Source organism: Suricata suricatta, chromosome 10, assembly GCF_006229205.1.
Source record: "Suricata suricatta isolate VVHF042 chromosome 10, meerkat_22Aug2017_6uvM2_HiC, whole genome shotgun sequence".
Lineage (NCBI taxonomy): Eukaryota > Metazoa > Chordata > Mammalia > Carnivora > Herpestidae > Suricata > Suricata suricatta.
This window is the reverse complement of record NC_043709.1, coordinates 32,625,008-32,639,732: the sequence shown is the minus strand read 5'-3', so window position 1 is coordinate 32,639,732 and position 14,725 is coordinate 32,625,008. Positions and strand designations below refer to the sequence as shown.

Sequence of the window (14,725 nt, the reverse complement as noted above, 5' to 3'; positions counted from 1 at the left end):
TTCCGAGCTTGTTAGAGTTGCAGAATCTGAGGCTGCAAAACACAAACCTGATCGGAATCTGCCCTTTACCAGGATAACCCAGGTGATTCATCTGCAAACACAGTTTGAAAATAAGTGGTTTAAGTCACTCTATTTAAAGAGGGAAAAAAGCTGAGATTTCAATTACCATTAGGTAAGTTTTTAAGAATTGTATATATTTCTATCTCTCTTTTACTTGTACAATAGAAAAAAGAGTGAATAAATCTTTGCAGAAAACATGATTTTGTAGGCTATTGGATTAATGAGGTTCACATTTTATTTTTAGTTTTATTATTATTTTCAGAAATGGTAATGGGAGTAAGATAGTTAGGTTTGGGGTGTTAATTATGAATATCTGTGGTTTTAACTTCTCTGATTGTTTTGATTTCTTAAAATGCACTCCATCCCCATTTCCAGTCTTCCTGGTTCAGTGGGACGCAAATCTAAGGGTGGGTCTTCATCCTGACTTAGCCAATAAGAATCTCTAATGATTGGGCCAGGGGTAGCACGTGACCCCACATTGACCACTGGGAGCTTTTCCTAGTGTTTTTCCCACCTCCAAGTACGGTACCTGAAAGACTGCTCCAGTTCGTGGAGATGGGGACCAAAGAAAGCCCGGAGTTTCCTTGGATCATCATTGCCACTAACGTGGGGGCCGCTGCCTGAAAATGACACCTATATAGAGAAAGAAAAAGCAAACTGAAGAAGTATTTTCTTGTTGATGTTTCGTCAGACACCTGGATCCAGTTACAGCTTTGGATCCATCGCATGGACTTTTCAGGTATGTGAGTCATGTCTGTTTTTAAAAAAATTGAGATATAGTCAATATATAACATTATATTGGTTTCAGGTGTACAACATACATGATTTGATATTTGTGCATAGTGAAATGACCGCTACACGTCATCTAGTTAACATCTGTCACCATACATAGTTATGACTTTTTTTCTTCTGATCAGAACTCGTAAGATTTACTCTCCTAGCAACTTTCAAGTAGGTAATACAGTATCATTAATTATAGTCACCATGTTGTACCTTGTGTCCTCATGAGTGATTTATTTTATAACTTGGAACTTTGTACCTCTTTTGCCGTTAACGCCCATCTATCCTCAGCCACTAATCTGTTCTTTATATGTATGGGCTCGAGTTTTTGTTTGTTTGTTTAGATTTCACATATAAGTGAGATCATATGGAACTTGTCTTTCTTTGACTTATTCCACTTAGCATGGTGCCTTCAGGGTCTGTCCATGTTGTCACAAATGGCAAGATTTCCTTCTCTTTTATGGGTGAATAATATTCCTCTCTGTGTGTGTGTGTGTGTGTGTGTGTGTGTGTGTGCGCGCGCCCGCACACTTTATCCATTCATTTAGGTTATTTCCATATCTTGGCTATTGTAAATAATGCTTCAGTGAGCCTGGGTATTATATATCTTTTTGTTAAGTGTTTTGTTTTCTTCAGGTGATTACTCAGAAATAGAATTACTGGGTCATATGACAATTCTATTTTATTTTTTTGAGGAACTTGCATACTCTTTTCTTTGGTGGCTAAAACAACTTACATTTCCACCAATAGGGAACACAGGTTTCCTTTTCTCTGTGTCCTCGCCAATGCTTGTTAAATTCTTGTCTTTTTGAGAATAGCCATTAAGAAGTGTGTAGAGTTATCTCATTGTGGTTGATTTGCATTTCCCTAATAATTGGTGATGTTAGCACCTTTTCATGAACTTATGCGCTATCTGTATGACTTTGGAAAAATGGCCATTCAGATCCTCTGCCTATATTTAATTGGACTGTGTTTGTTTTTTCTGTTGAGTTGTAGGAATTCTTTATATATTTTAGATGCTACCCCTTATCAGATGTATGATTTTCAAATATTTCCTTTCATTTGGTAGGTGGACTTTTCCCTCTGTTGATGGTGTCGCTTGCTGTAGAGTCTCATTAAAAAAAAAGTTTAAAAAAGCTTACTTATGTATTTTGAGAGAGAGACAGGATGAGAGAGAGGGAGAGAGAATGCACATGTGTGAGTGTGTTAGGGGCAGAGAGAGAGAGGGATAGAAAGAATCATGATGCAGGACTGGATCGCAGGAACCATGAGATCAAGACATGAGCCGAAATCAAGGTTCTGACACAACTGACTGAGCCACCCAAGTGCCTCCATAGATTCTCATTTTAAAATGTAGTTATTTTCTAGTTTCTAAAAAAATGTTTCTGATTTTAAGTCTATTTATTTAATTGAAAATGTATTTGTGTTTTAGCTTATTCCACGAAGATTTTTGAGGTGATTTATTAAGACACAGGCATAGAGGGGTGTCTGAGTGGCTCTGTTGGTTAAGTGTCCGACTTTGGCTTAGGTCATGATCTCATGGTTCATGGGTTCAAGCCCCATGTGGGCTTGGTACTGACGTCTCAGAGCCTGGAGCCTGCTTCTGATCCCATCTCTCCCTCTCTCTTTGCCCCTCCCCCCATTTGCAGTCTGCCTCTCTCTTTCTCTCTAAAAATAAATAAACACTTAAAAAAAAGACACAAGCATAGAGGTTGTGAGCTTTTATGAAGGCACGCTGCCTGTGTTTGCATTGTTGCCTCTCTTTAGCTGCGTGCACTTGGTCTAATGACTACTCTTTCCTGACTCAGTTTCCTTATTTGTACAATGTAGATACTACTGTCATCCTATATACCGGTTAGGGTAATTAAGAGGGAATCCTTGATTCATATTTTAACTGCTTTGTACAGTCCTAACATGATAAGTGCAATGAGCTTTAGGCACTCCTAGGATGGAAGAGTTATATATAAAATTAATTCAAAATAAGCAAGGAAAATGGGAAAAAGTAAAATAAGAATTGGAAGCTCCTCTACTCCCAAAGCCAAGCCTCCACTGTATATACTCTATGTTAGCTAACTTGACAATAAATGACTAAAATGAAAAGGACATTTTGGTTCTCCAAACTTCCCTTTCCTGTACCAACTTTCCCCATGCTGCCCTCCAGACAGCACCACCAATGCCCGGCTGGCTTATATCAGGTTGTTAATTTCCTTCATGGCATTTATCAGAATTAAAAATCATCAGATTTGCTTCCAAAGTATAAGGTCCATAAGGAGAAAGGCCCTTCACTATTTTTGTTCACCTCAATATTTCTGGTATCTAGAATAGGGCTTGCCATAAAGGAAAAGCTCAATAAATATTTGTTAAATTAATACATGGGGGGCTCAGTCAGGTAAGCATCTGTCTCCAAGAGGCATCTGTGTGGCTCAGTCACTTAAGTGTCTGACTTTGGCTCAGGTCATGATCTTACAGTTTGTGGGTTTGAGCCCTGTGTCGGGCTCTGTGCTGACAGCTCAGAGCCTGGAGCCTGCTTCAGATTCTGTGTCTCCTTCTCCCTCTGCCCCTTCCCTGCTAATGTGCTCTCTCTCTCAATAATAAATTAACATTAAAATTTAATAAATAAATATATACCTGTATGTTCACATGCCAGGCAGAAATTAAAAGCATAAAATATGTACCACAGGTGCCACACCTAGCAGAAGCAAGCCCAACTCCTGGCTCTCAGCTTCTTAGTTGCCAAACTAGAGACCATCAGTTACTTGATTCATAACCCAAAATGAAAATTAAATTGTTTTATATTTATATTATACTAAAGATGCTCATGAGCAAGAAATAAAATTGCCAAATAATATCTAAACTAAAAATGTATAAAAATGATTTACCTAACATATGCCTTTTTCTGATGTAGTTTGCTTCCAATTTTTACACGAACCACACTTATAACTGAGATAGTTTTTTTAAAAAGTTTTTTATGTCTTTATTTTATTTTGAGAGAGGCAGAGACAGAGAGTGAGTGGGGGAGGGCCAGAGAGAGAGGGAGACACAGAATCTGAAGCAGGAACCAGGCTCTGAGCTGTCAGCACATAGCCCGACGTGGGGCTCAAACCCACAGACTGTGAGATCATGAATGACCTGAGCCAAAGTCGGACACTTAACCGAATGCGCCACCCAGATGACCCAATAACTGAGATAGTTTTGTGTTTAACTTTTTAATGTGTTTACTAGAATTTATTTTGGATAGATCACCAAATTGAAATTGAGGTTGTAGGGCTTAAGAATTTTAAGTTTTCTAATAAAAAATTATTGTATTCTTTAAAATATTACAAAGAGGCCACCAGACACAAATATTTTCTCCAAACAACTCATCAGTACATTTTAGCTTTCAAATAATTAGCTGTGAATAAACTTGTTAACTCTGAAAATAGTTTGCATTTGTAATCTTTGTATTTAGAGAAATTGTGTTTCTATTATCTATACTATCACTAGGAAAACTATTCATGACCAATATCTTACCAGTGGCAATCCAATAATCAATTTTCTACATGAGGTAAATAGTATTTTCCTTTGACACACACTATAATATCATTTACTGAATACCCTGCTTTATTTTTTTCTAGGAGAGTAGGAATATGTAGCTTTTTATAGTTTTTGACTGTATTAGTAAATGTTTAGAAAGAAACACAAAACAAATTGCAAAATTTTAGAGACTTAGCATAATACAAATTTATGTTTCACTCACCTAACATTCTAATGTAGGTATTTCTTTTTTTTAATGTTTATTTTTGAGAGAGAGAGGGAGAGAAAGAGAGAGAGAGAGAGCAAGCAGGAAAAGGGCAGACACAGAGGGAGTCACAGAATCCAAAGCAGGCTCCAAGTTCTGGGCTGTCAGCACAGAGCCCAACATGGGACTCAAACTCATGGACTGTGAGATCATGACCTGAGCCAAAGACAGATGCTTAACCAACTGAGCCACCAGGCGCCCCACCAATGTAGGTATTTCTGATTGGGGCTGAGGAAGACCTCTGTTCCATTCACTCCATTCAAGGACCCAGGTTGATGGAGGCTCTACCATCTCTGACAATTGCTTCCACAGTCACCCTGAATATCAACATCCAAGTGGTGAGTTGGTGAAGAGAAGGTAGAAAAAACATACCCTTTTTTGTCTTGTCCCCAAAGTGACAAATTGCTTTTACCACCATTCTACTTGCAAAACCTAGTCATATGGCCTTACCTAAGCCTGCTTGTATAAACTTTGGAATATTACTTAATCTTTCTAGGTTTCGGTTTTTTGAAATGAGGAACACACTAGCAATCTGCTCCCCTGGCAACTGTGAAATTTAATGCTATGTATAAACCACTTAGCTCAGTATCTGACTCCTACCAAGGGCTCAGTTAATAACAATAGTCTTATTATTGTCACTTTTAGAATTAGATGAAACATACAGTTGAGACATAGATTACAAAAAATGCTTTTTAATGACATATAATTATATCTAATCATTTTTAAAAAGAACTCCAAGGAATAGGAAAAAAAATTACCTACCAAAGAGAGAAATTGTGGTCTCAGACTTCTCTATAATACTGAATACTAGGAAGAAAAAAGGGAAAAAAATGTTGCGGCCAACAATTTGATCACTGGACTAATGTACAAGGCAATAGAGAGACATGTTTATATGTGCAGTTACCTGGAGAATAAAGTTTGTGCTTCATTTAGAAAAGGGCAAGAAAATTACATTCTAAAAAGCTGAAGTTAGGAATGAACAAGATATTGGATAAAAAGGGATGGAGATAAATTCTAATATTTTAAGTTAAGTTTAAGGATTATTACAAACAGTCCAAACTAATTAAAGATTCAGAATATTTATTGAAAGATATGTGTTTTGAAATTAACAGAGTAAGTTTGAAGCCTGCACTTATTTAAATAAAGGAGATAAGTGAGGAAAGGTACCATGAAGGCTGCTCTGCTGAGAAAAAATGTGGCAGGGAATGAGGCTGAGGAGCAAGAGGGGACCAAAAAGCAGGAAAAGCCTTTGTCAGTGTATTGGAAGACTATATATTAGAAGCTGATCCATGATGAGATCTGAGCTTTCAAAAATCACCCTAGATACATTTTAGCATATGGACTGGAGAAATCTAAGAATGGATGAGGTGAGTCCAGGTAGTATGATGTTAAAGAAGTTAAAGTAGAGTGGCACCTGCATAGCTCAGTCAGTTAAGCTTCTGACTTCAGCCCAGGTTCAAGCAGGTTGTTGGCAGGTTCAAGCCCCATGTCAGGTTCTGCACTAACAGCTCAGAGCCTGGAGCCTGCTTCAGATTCTGTGTCTTGCTTTGTCTCTCTCTGTCTCTCAAAAATGAATAAGCATTTAGACATTTTTAAAATAAAAAAAGTTGAAGTTGAAATGCTGGTATTTCAAACAAGGTGTTTGACTTTAGTGTAGAGAGAAATTGAGGAGACTAAGAATATTTAGACTATAGTCATGGTAGAACTTAGTAATGGGCTGGTTATGTGGATGAGAGCAATGTGAACGGTGATTCTGGGTATATGGCTTGTGACTCTAGGTAGTGGGTGGTGATGCCACTCACTACGATTAAGGTGGAAGACTCATGGGAGAGAACTTAAGATCAGTTTGTGACAAGCCGAGTTTGAGGGACTCATGCATGTGGAGGTGGACATGCAAGCGTAGAGGCATATAGACATTTGGATGTTTCGATCAAAAAGATTTAAAGGGACTATTTGCGGTATAAATGTTGATGCGTAGTCATATGTATCATTCTACGATGTACATATTAAACTGGAGTTTCTCAACCTTGACACTTGATATTTTAGGTGAATAATTCTTTGTTGCGCAGGGTATACTGTGCATTGTAGGATATTTGGACCATTCCTGGCCTCTACCCACCAGACAATAATAGTAACAACCACCTAGTAATGACAATGAAAAATGTCTCCAGACATTGCAAAAGTCTCCGGGGATACAATAGACATTGCTCTATTGAGAAACACTGGCTTAAATGATGGTAACTAACAAGACAGAAAAGAGTAATAAGAAAACCTTATAACCCTATTGAGACTAGTAATTTGGTCTAAAATATATGGCTTAGGCAATTTTCCTCAATTTGAATAATTGTCATGGATATATGACTGGATAACAGGAGGAGGAAAACAATGTGTTTGTATGTGCTATTGTAAAACTAGTTAAAGTAGGATCCAAGGTAGGTGGAGTAATAAAGCCAGAAGGATTAGAGATTTCAAAATGGTTGAAGATGGAATTTACTGGAGTGGAAAATAAAAAAGGTATGCAATAATTTGTAAATTAAATTGAAATTTTATATCTTCTTACACAGGTGGTTAATCCTGTGTGTCCAAGAATAGGCTTAACTGAGAGACAGTGTTTCCAATTATTCCATTTTCAGAAAAAGCAGGGCTAGAGTGCAACTCCACAGTCACACGGACATTGTTCAGACCAGAATCTTTCTCATTTGAGTTTTTGGTCCTGTTATTGACCGTGAACTCTAATGGCTTCATGGAGTATCTTAGTTCCTTGAAGGATTGATAAAATATATTGTTGAATCCTGTAGAGTAACATTATTTGGTACGTGGTACTATTAACAGGATAACCAATACATAAATTTTTATACATTGATTTGCATGAATTTAGATTATGTCTGTTAGAAATATTTGAATGGTTCTGATTATTTTGTTGGTAAGTATTTACTTTATTCCCTGAAGTATATGCAAATATATAATTATTTTCAAACTGAAAGTAGTAGATCCTGAAATCCTGTTAAATTATGCAACATTTGCTCCTTTTTTTATTAATGTTTTTTCCTTCATGTACATATATTTAATCGAATAGTGTTTTCTAAAGTATTTGCACTAAACTTTCACTTGACTTTTTGTACTCTGCAATGCTCTTGATATCATACATTGAAGAGTTTCTTTGCTGCTTAACTTTGATTTGGAATACTCAGTGTCGTGAGTTGTAATTTGCCTATAACTGCCAACTGCTTTGAAAGTGAGAGTGAAAAAAGTAGAAATCTCTTTTAAAATGTAAAGATCTCTTTTTTTTCCTTAATGACCAGAAATTTCTGAATCCTGGTTTCTAAAAGCCGTGCCATTTTGAAATTTATCTGGCGGATAGCATTGCTCTGTTGCATTACATGTGGTTGATGTTAGTCACATCCTTGATGTAACATAACACAAGCTGGCTAAGGTAATCCAATGTGACATATGACAGCATTTTGAGCCAGTCTGGGATATTTGAAAATATGCCATCTTTCAAAGACCATGGATAGATAGCATGGTGAGCCAAAATTGTGAACTCTGCTGCTTTCATTTTGAACAACCACAAAGGCAAGATTCTGGGATAATTAACTGGTGAATTCCAACATGGTAGACTGTAACAAACACTAACACAACTGCATTGTTTTGATGGAGAGTTTGTGCTTGAAACCCCTTAAGTTATATCATTAAGAAAAACAACAACTAAAAAGATGTGATTATGCATTATTACAATAAAAAGGTAATGCAGAGATAAACTAACAGTATCTGGTAACAAAGGCACAAAGAGGTGACGAGTGGGCATCTGGTTCTTTACCATTTGTTAAATGTGCTCAGATCAAATCAAGTATCGTAGTGTTCAAGGAAAAACAATCTAGAAACGTGAGTGCCCAGGCCAAAATCTATGTTGTTGCATTTCTATGTGAAGAGTCTCTCTATACTCAGACTAATTTATTGTGCAGGCTGTGGAGAATTTGAAAACCACGTTTTCTTCTAGGATTACTTCAAGATCAGCTCCTTTGGTTTTAAATTTGTTTCACATTTGTTGGAGCAGAAAATACTAGTACTAATAATACCTGATGAATAGTGATGAGTTACAGAAATGAAAATAACCTGGACACTGAATTAGACAGAGGACGGGAGAGGAAATTGAACATAATATGTACATCTTAGAATGAAAAGGTAAAATTGAACTACAAGTGAAGGGTCAGCACAACTGTTCTTCTTTGTGATATTTACAACTGAAAGTTGTAATATGTGATTGCCTTACTCAATTATATTTTAAAATATCTTCTTTCATAAAAATCTTTTTTCTAGGTAGATCAAAATCATTAAGTAATTCTGGTACCAATCTATTGATAATGTGATTTAAGTAAATGAGAAAAACAATTCACTTTCTTGCAAATTAAAAACACATACTTAAAACATACTTGGTGCATATATAAATATATATGTAAATAGATTTCTTATTTTTGCACATATATTTAAAAAACATTAACCTGAGGTTTCCAGAACTGCAAAGATGACATTATAGCATATCAAAAAAGGCTGTTTTTTTTTTAAATTAGGTACAATAGCAAAAATTCCTAATACTTTAATATCACTCTTAAAATGTATAGTAATATTTGTCTAATGCTTTCTTCTTCGAAACTCAAAAGTACATGTATATCACAAAGACAAATTGTTTTATCCATTTTACAGACAGGAAAATTAAAGCTTAAGGTTCTAGTAATTGATGGAATCTTAATTTCAATTCAGGTTTGAACCTGAAGTCTCCTACTCTTTTTTATGGTTCTCATAAAATTAAGATTTTGTTGATGTGAACCAAGACGTAGTGTCTGATGCCAAAATTTAATATAAAGATAAACAATTTAACATTAAATGGAAGCTGGATATGTCACTTTGAAGTTATTATACTTTAATAATGCTCAAAGTGACCAAAGTAATTACCTCTCAAATTCTGGCTAATAATTCGATTAAGGGATGCTATAGCTAAAAATCTTGTAGTATTCTGTGCTTAGGGCTAAATAATGTATTGGAATAAAAACACGGTAAGGCTCAATGAATCTAGTTATAGAAGATCTGATAGTTTTGATTTAATAGAAACAAAAAAATATTGCCAAATTTACTGCTGTTATACAATTATCAGGAAAAGCCCATACAAAAACAAAACAAAACAAAACTCATTGTCTTTCTGGAGAAAACTAAAGGTTAAAATGTATAAACAGGGAAACCAAGGTGGAGCAAATTATTTTATTTGCTGGCGGATTTCAAAAATGTTTGAACATTTTATGAATCCATTTATCAATGACCTCTTGCCAACTATTCTAGACAGGAGTTGCCTAACCCAAAGAAGAGATAAGATACTAGAAACGGGATTTAATGTTTGTTATGTGCCTGCTGTGCCTACATTTTTATAGATTATTCTCACAGGAAGCCTGTGAGACCTATTTTCCCATTACATACACCACAGATTGCAGCACACAGGATAAGTGACTTACCAAGACAATATAGCTAACATGTAGCTGACTAGGGATTTGACCAAGTTATAAAGTTGAGATTTGAATAATGAAAATATTGAAAAATATACTAATCTTAGAAGAGGTATAAACAGATGACAAATGACAGAGGATAGAAAAAAAGAACAAAGGAATTTTTCAAACTGAAGGTCTAGCACTGGTAAGAGCCTATCCAGAAGATTTGTGTGATTCAGTTGGATAACAGATCATTCTGTCTGGTTATCTAGTTGAATTAGGCATCTCCTGGATAATGAGTTGGCGTGCATTCTGGCCTTCTAAAGCACTTCCAGAGAGAATATACTGTGTGGAGTCGGGCAACTCTTAATTTAATTCCTTGATGGTTAGTTTACTTTCTGTGTTGCTTTGGGTAGCATACTTAATTACACTGATCCTCAAGGCATTCCCCTGAAAAATGAATATTAATGACACCTGCATTCTGTTCAATTATACTGGGGTAACAAACATTGCCAAAATTTCAATGGCTCACAACAAAGGTTCCTTTCTTTCTTGGATTGCAGATCCTTTACGTATCAGGCACACCTCGGCTCCCTGTTTTCTTCCTTTTGGCAGAAGAGACCTCCCATTCAGCATGTGTTTATCTCCAGTCTCAGAGAAAAGAAATGCGAGAACCTTTGGATGACACTAACAGGGTCTGCCTCTATGATTTGTGCATCGGCTCTCCCTGACCTTTAAATGATCCAGGGGAAGTCACATACCACATCTTCGTGTGAGTGGGGTAGAAAATGTTGTCTTATAAGGAAGGGTGGTGAATAATTAAGAATAACTAAGAACAGTTAAGTCTCCTCTAATGCCCACATTATTGTTATGATCATTAAATGAGGTGAACAAGTAAGAGTGCCTAGCAGAGTTCTCAACACATAGTACCTGCTCAAAAAATTTTATTTCACTTTCATCTCATTTGGGATCCAAAGTCAAGTTGAACAAAGGCCAAGCTCATGAAATATTGCAACTTTATATAAAATTTTCAAGTGTTCATTCTATGACCTTATTGTAGTAATTGAGAGAATTACAAATGAGTGAATTATTATGTTTCTCAGTAGAAATTGGTAATTAAAACATTAAAGTCCTATTAAAAAATCACAGTAAGTTAGAAAGACCTTCGTTCTCTTATATAACTCTTAATGAAGAATTGACAAATTAAGCTCTGGCTTTTAAAAGTACATTATTAATTTATTATGAATTCCTAACTTCTCACACATACACGCATACACACACACACACATGAATATATAATATATGTATATATATATTTAATTGTATATATACAATTAAATGAACACTACTAACAAAATAGTAAGGCGGTTTCAATTGGAAGCTGGCACTTGGGATAACAAATGAAATAAAATTTGGTAAGAGTTATTTTCCAGCCAAAAAAAAAGAAACTCTTTCAGGAATTTTGAAAACTTTAGCACGAGAGGAAAATTCCCTATTGAATGTTTCTGAAAAGGTCTCTTTTCTATGTCATGTGGTCAACCCCAGCAAGAGTTTTGTATGAGTAATGGATTTGGTCTTGTAAATTTTTGGATGAATCCTTGAGGAAAAAGCCAACAAGTCTTGCCTTCCCTCTATGAGATCAAAGACACCACTGTATTTTTGGTATGAAAAGGGTTTTACCATGTTGCCAAAAATCTGCTGTTTCCCCATCAGCTGTGTAGTGGCCATGTAGTGACTGACAGACCATGAAGTCTCTCCAGGGTGGCTCCATTTCAACTTAATGGTGGTGTTTAATTTGAAAAGTACTCTCAGTCCCTTTTGGATAAAAATTGTGACTGTATGCTAAGTTTTCCCTCAGTTAACAGTCAACAAAACCCACTGTGTGAAGTGTTAGCATCGTACGAAGCAGCCCTTTGTGAATTCATGGGATACATTTTTATCTGCGGATGACTGAAGTATTCAGTTGGTGATTTATCTGCCTCTTTTCTCACAATAAGTTCAATGGAGAAAAAAAAATAGCTTTAGACAAAACTAAATTGCTTAAATGCTCCCAGAGAGACAAAGTTGAGAATTATTTTTATGGGGAAAAAGTGTATAAGAAAGTCATTGGTAAGCCATTCTTCATTGCAAACTTTTCAAATAATGGAAATTTGCTATGACATGATTTAATAGACTGAAACACATCCTCTCATATAGCAAATACTCAGCTGATAGGCAATGGACAACGACAGTGGATATTAGTCATGTCTTATCAAAGGGTCCTTAAATATATAAACTTTATTACAAATATGAGAAAACTTTGAGAATCTATTTGTAGTTTAGCATATTTATTTTTTAAAAATTTCAATGTATCCAACGTATTGTAATGTTAGATAACAAAAATAACAAGGTAAATTAACAAAGGTTAACTAAAAACACCTCAGTCACTTGTGGCAGACAGGAAGGGTATACAAATAAATAAGTCTTCTTATAAAATGTGTATCCTTCAGAGCACTTGGGTGGCTCTGTCAGTTAAGCGTCCAACTTTGGCTCTGGCCACCATGTAGCAGTTCATGGGTTCAAGCCCAGTGTCGGGTTCTGTGCTGATAGCACAGAGCCTGGAGCCGGCTTTGGATTCTGTATCTTCCTCTCTCTCTCTGCCCTTTACCCACTCATGCTCTATCTCTCTTTCAAAAATAAATATTAAGAAAAAAAACTTAACAAAAGTGTACCCTTCAAAGTGAGGCTCAATATGTATGAAAGTAGGGACTCCAGGGGAGAGTCCAAGAAATCCCAGAAAACATCCTATGCTAGGAATGACGGTCTTACAGTCTTACACCAGAGTCTGCAACCCTCAGGTCTACAACATTTCCTCTGAATCTTCGGTCCAACTAAATGAAGTGGTGTGGAGCAAAAACACGAAAACAAAAACACACAAACACTGAACCACTTTATGCTTCAAATCATGTAACTGAGGACATGATACCTTGAATGATCAGGACTCCTTGGTGACTGCGTGCAGAGGTCACCTTCACCAGAGATCTGCTTTCTTGCTTCAGTTCACAAGAACTATTTAAGATCAGAGGTAAAAAGGGGTTGTATGTTGCATTGCTTCAGGAGTAGGTTTTCTCTCACTTTTGATGCTCTAAAATCAAATGAAACTGTTTGGAATGCAAACTAAAACAGGAGGTTTTGGAGGTGTGGCAGGCTCACGGCCTAAACTAGCTTATAGGACACCAGTAAGCACCCTTTTGTTCTAACTCTGATATCTGGGCCTTGTTCCGGGAGTATTTTTGAAAAAAAATCATAAAAAGGTCCATGTGAAAATGGTAAATAAATACTCAGGAAAGTTTGGAAGATTTTGTTGTCTCAAATATATATTTCATCCGATTTTTCCAAGTTGCTGTTTAGTGTCTCCACTTCAGTTTGTGTATATCACATCCTAAATATTCTGTATCCTGTAGGGCACATTTAGGTCTGCATTCTATAGTACCTAATTCTAAATCTATAATGCAGAAGTTATAGTTCAATTACTTAACAATAAAACACTTTGAAGTGAAATTCATGAAAACATTTAAAACATCCTAGATCTAAAGTTCACTTAAACAATTTTAATTTTATTGACAAATCATTATGCCTTTTATAATAATAAAATACCATATATATAATCAATATTTTCTAAAATGAAAATGGGTAGATCTTTTTCTTCTAATTCCTGCTTTGTAAATGCGCAAGAGCGAAAAATATCAGAATGATCTGTGACAGAGAAAAAAATAATCCACGTTCTTTGGCAGGAATACATGCAGTAGGCTTCAATTATTAGATAATTAAAACATTTGAATGGTGGGTATCTATAGCCCAATCTCTTCTGATGTTTGAACTTGCCTTATCACTGCCTGAATCATTCCTAGGAAATACCTTTTTTTTTAAATTAAAGATTTCTTTAAATTGGGACGTTTTCAATCAGTTTTGCTCCTGTTACAAAGTCATATTCTACCATTGACAGTAGTCAATAAGAATAGAGGCTTTTGGTCTTACCAATGTATTTATCTCAAGACTAATGCTATTATTTGAGTTAGAGATTAATAAAATTTGCTGTTAAAATATTAATAAAACAATTAACAAGTTTAAAATATGCTAATGTGAAACCCAACCCATTTTGTGTTTAAATTCCCAAGGCTTTGATTAAATCCTAATACATATCATCCAGCTGCATTGAATTCATTTGATGGAAACACTGGATAGTTGTTCACCTTATACCCTAATCATCTATACACATTCTTTAGTACTCTCTGCTTACTACTCCTTGAAATAATAAGCTCAAATACCAAAGTAAAAACGAAACAAAAAAACAACAACAAAAAACCCAAACTTAAACAGCAGTTTGAACACTGAAGAAAAAGTAGCATACTCTGAAAATAAAAACAAAAACCTCTAAAATAATGTTTTATTTATCATATACAAATGTGTTTTCCTAAGAATTATTTCCAGTATGGGCCACCATATGGTAGTAGAAAGCCATTATAGGAATGAACTAAGATGGTTTGTATCACCTGCATAACTTGTTTTGTTCTATGCCTTCAGGCTTCAAAATCCACTTCCCATATTTTTTTCCTTTCTTAAAAATAATGTACATCAGTTTAATTTATCCCAG

At 35.5% G+C, this 14,725-nt stretch overlaps 1 long non-coding RNA gene across 3 annotated transcripts in view; it reads left to right on the top strand.

Moving 5' to 3' along the window:
* The first annotated feature begins 579 nt into the window (after positions 1–579).
* The window catches only part of LOC115304802, a 137,458-nt gene continuing 123,312 nt past the window's right edge, over positions 580–14,725 (top strand). For 2 of the 3 annotated variants that reach the window (XR_003914612.1, XR_003914611.1), the window contains exons 1-2: positions 580–799; positions 10,656–10,864. This is a non-coding gene — a long non-coding RNA (uncharacterized LOC115304802). Of the gene's footprint in view, positions 800–10,655; positions 10,991–14,725 lie in introns of those variants that run through there. The other variant, XR_003914610.1, reaches the window with a different exon arrangement.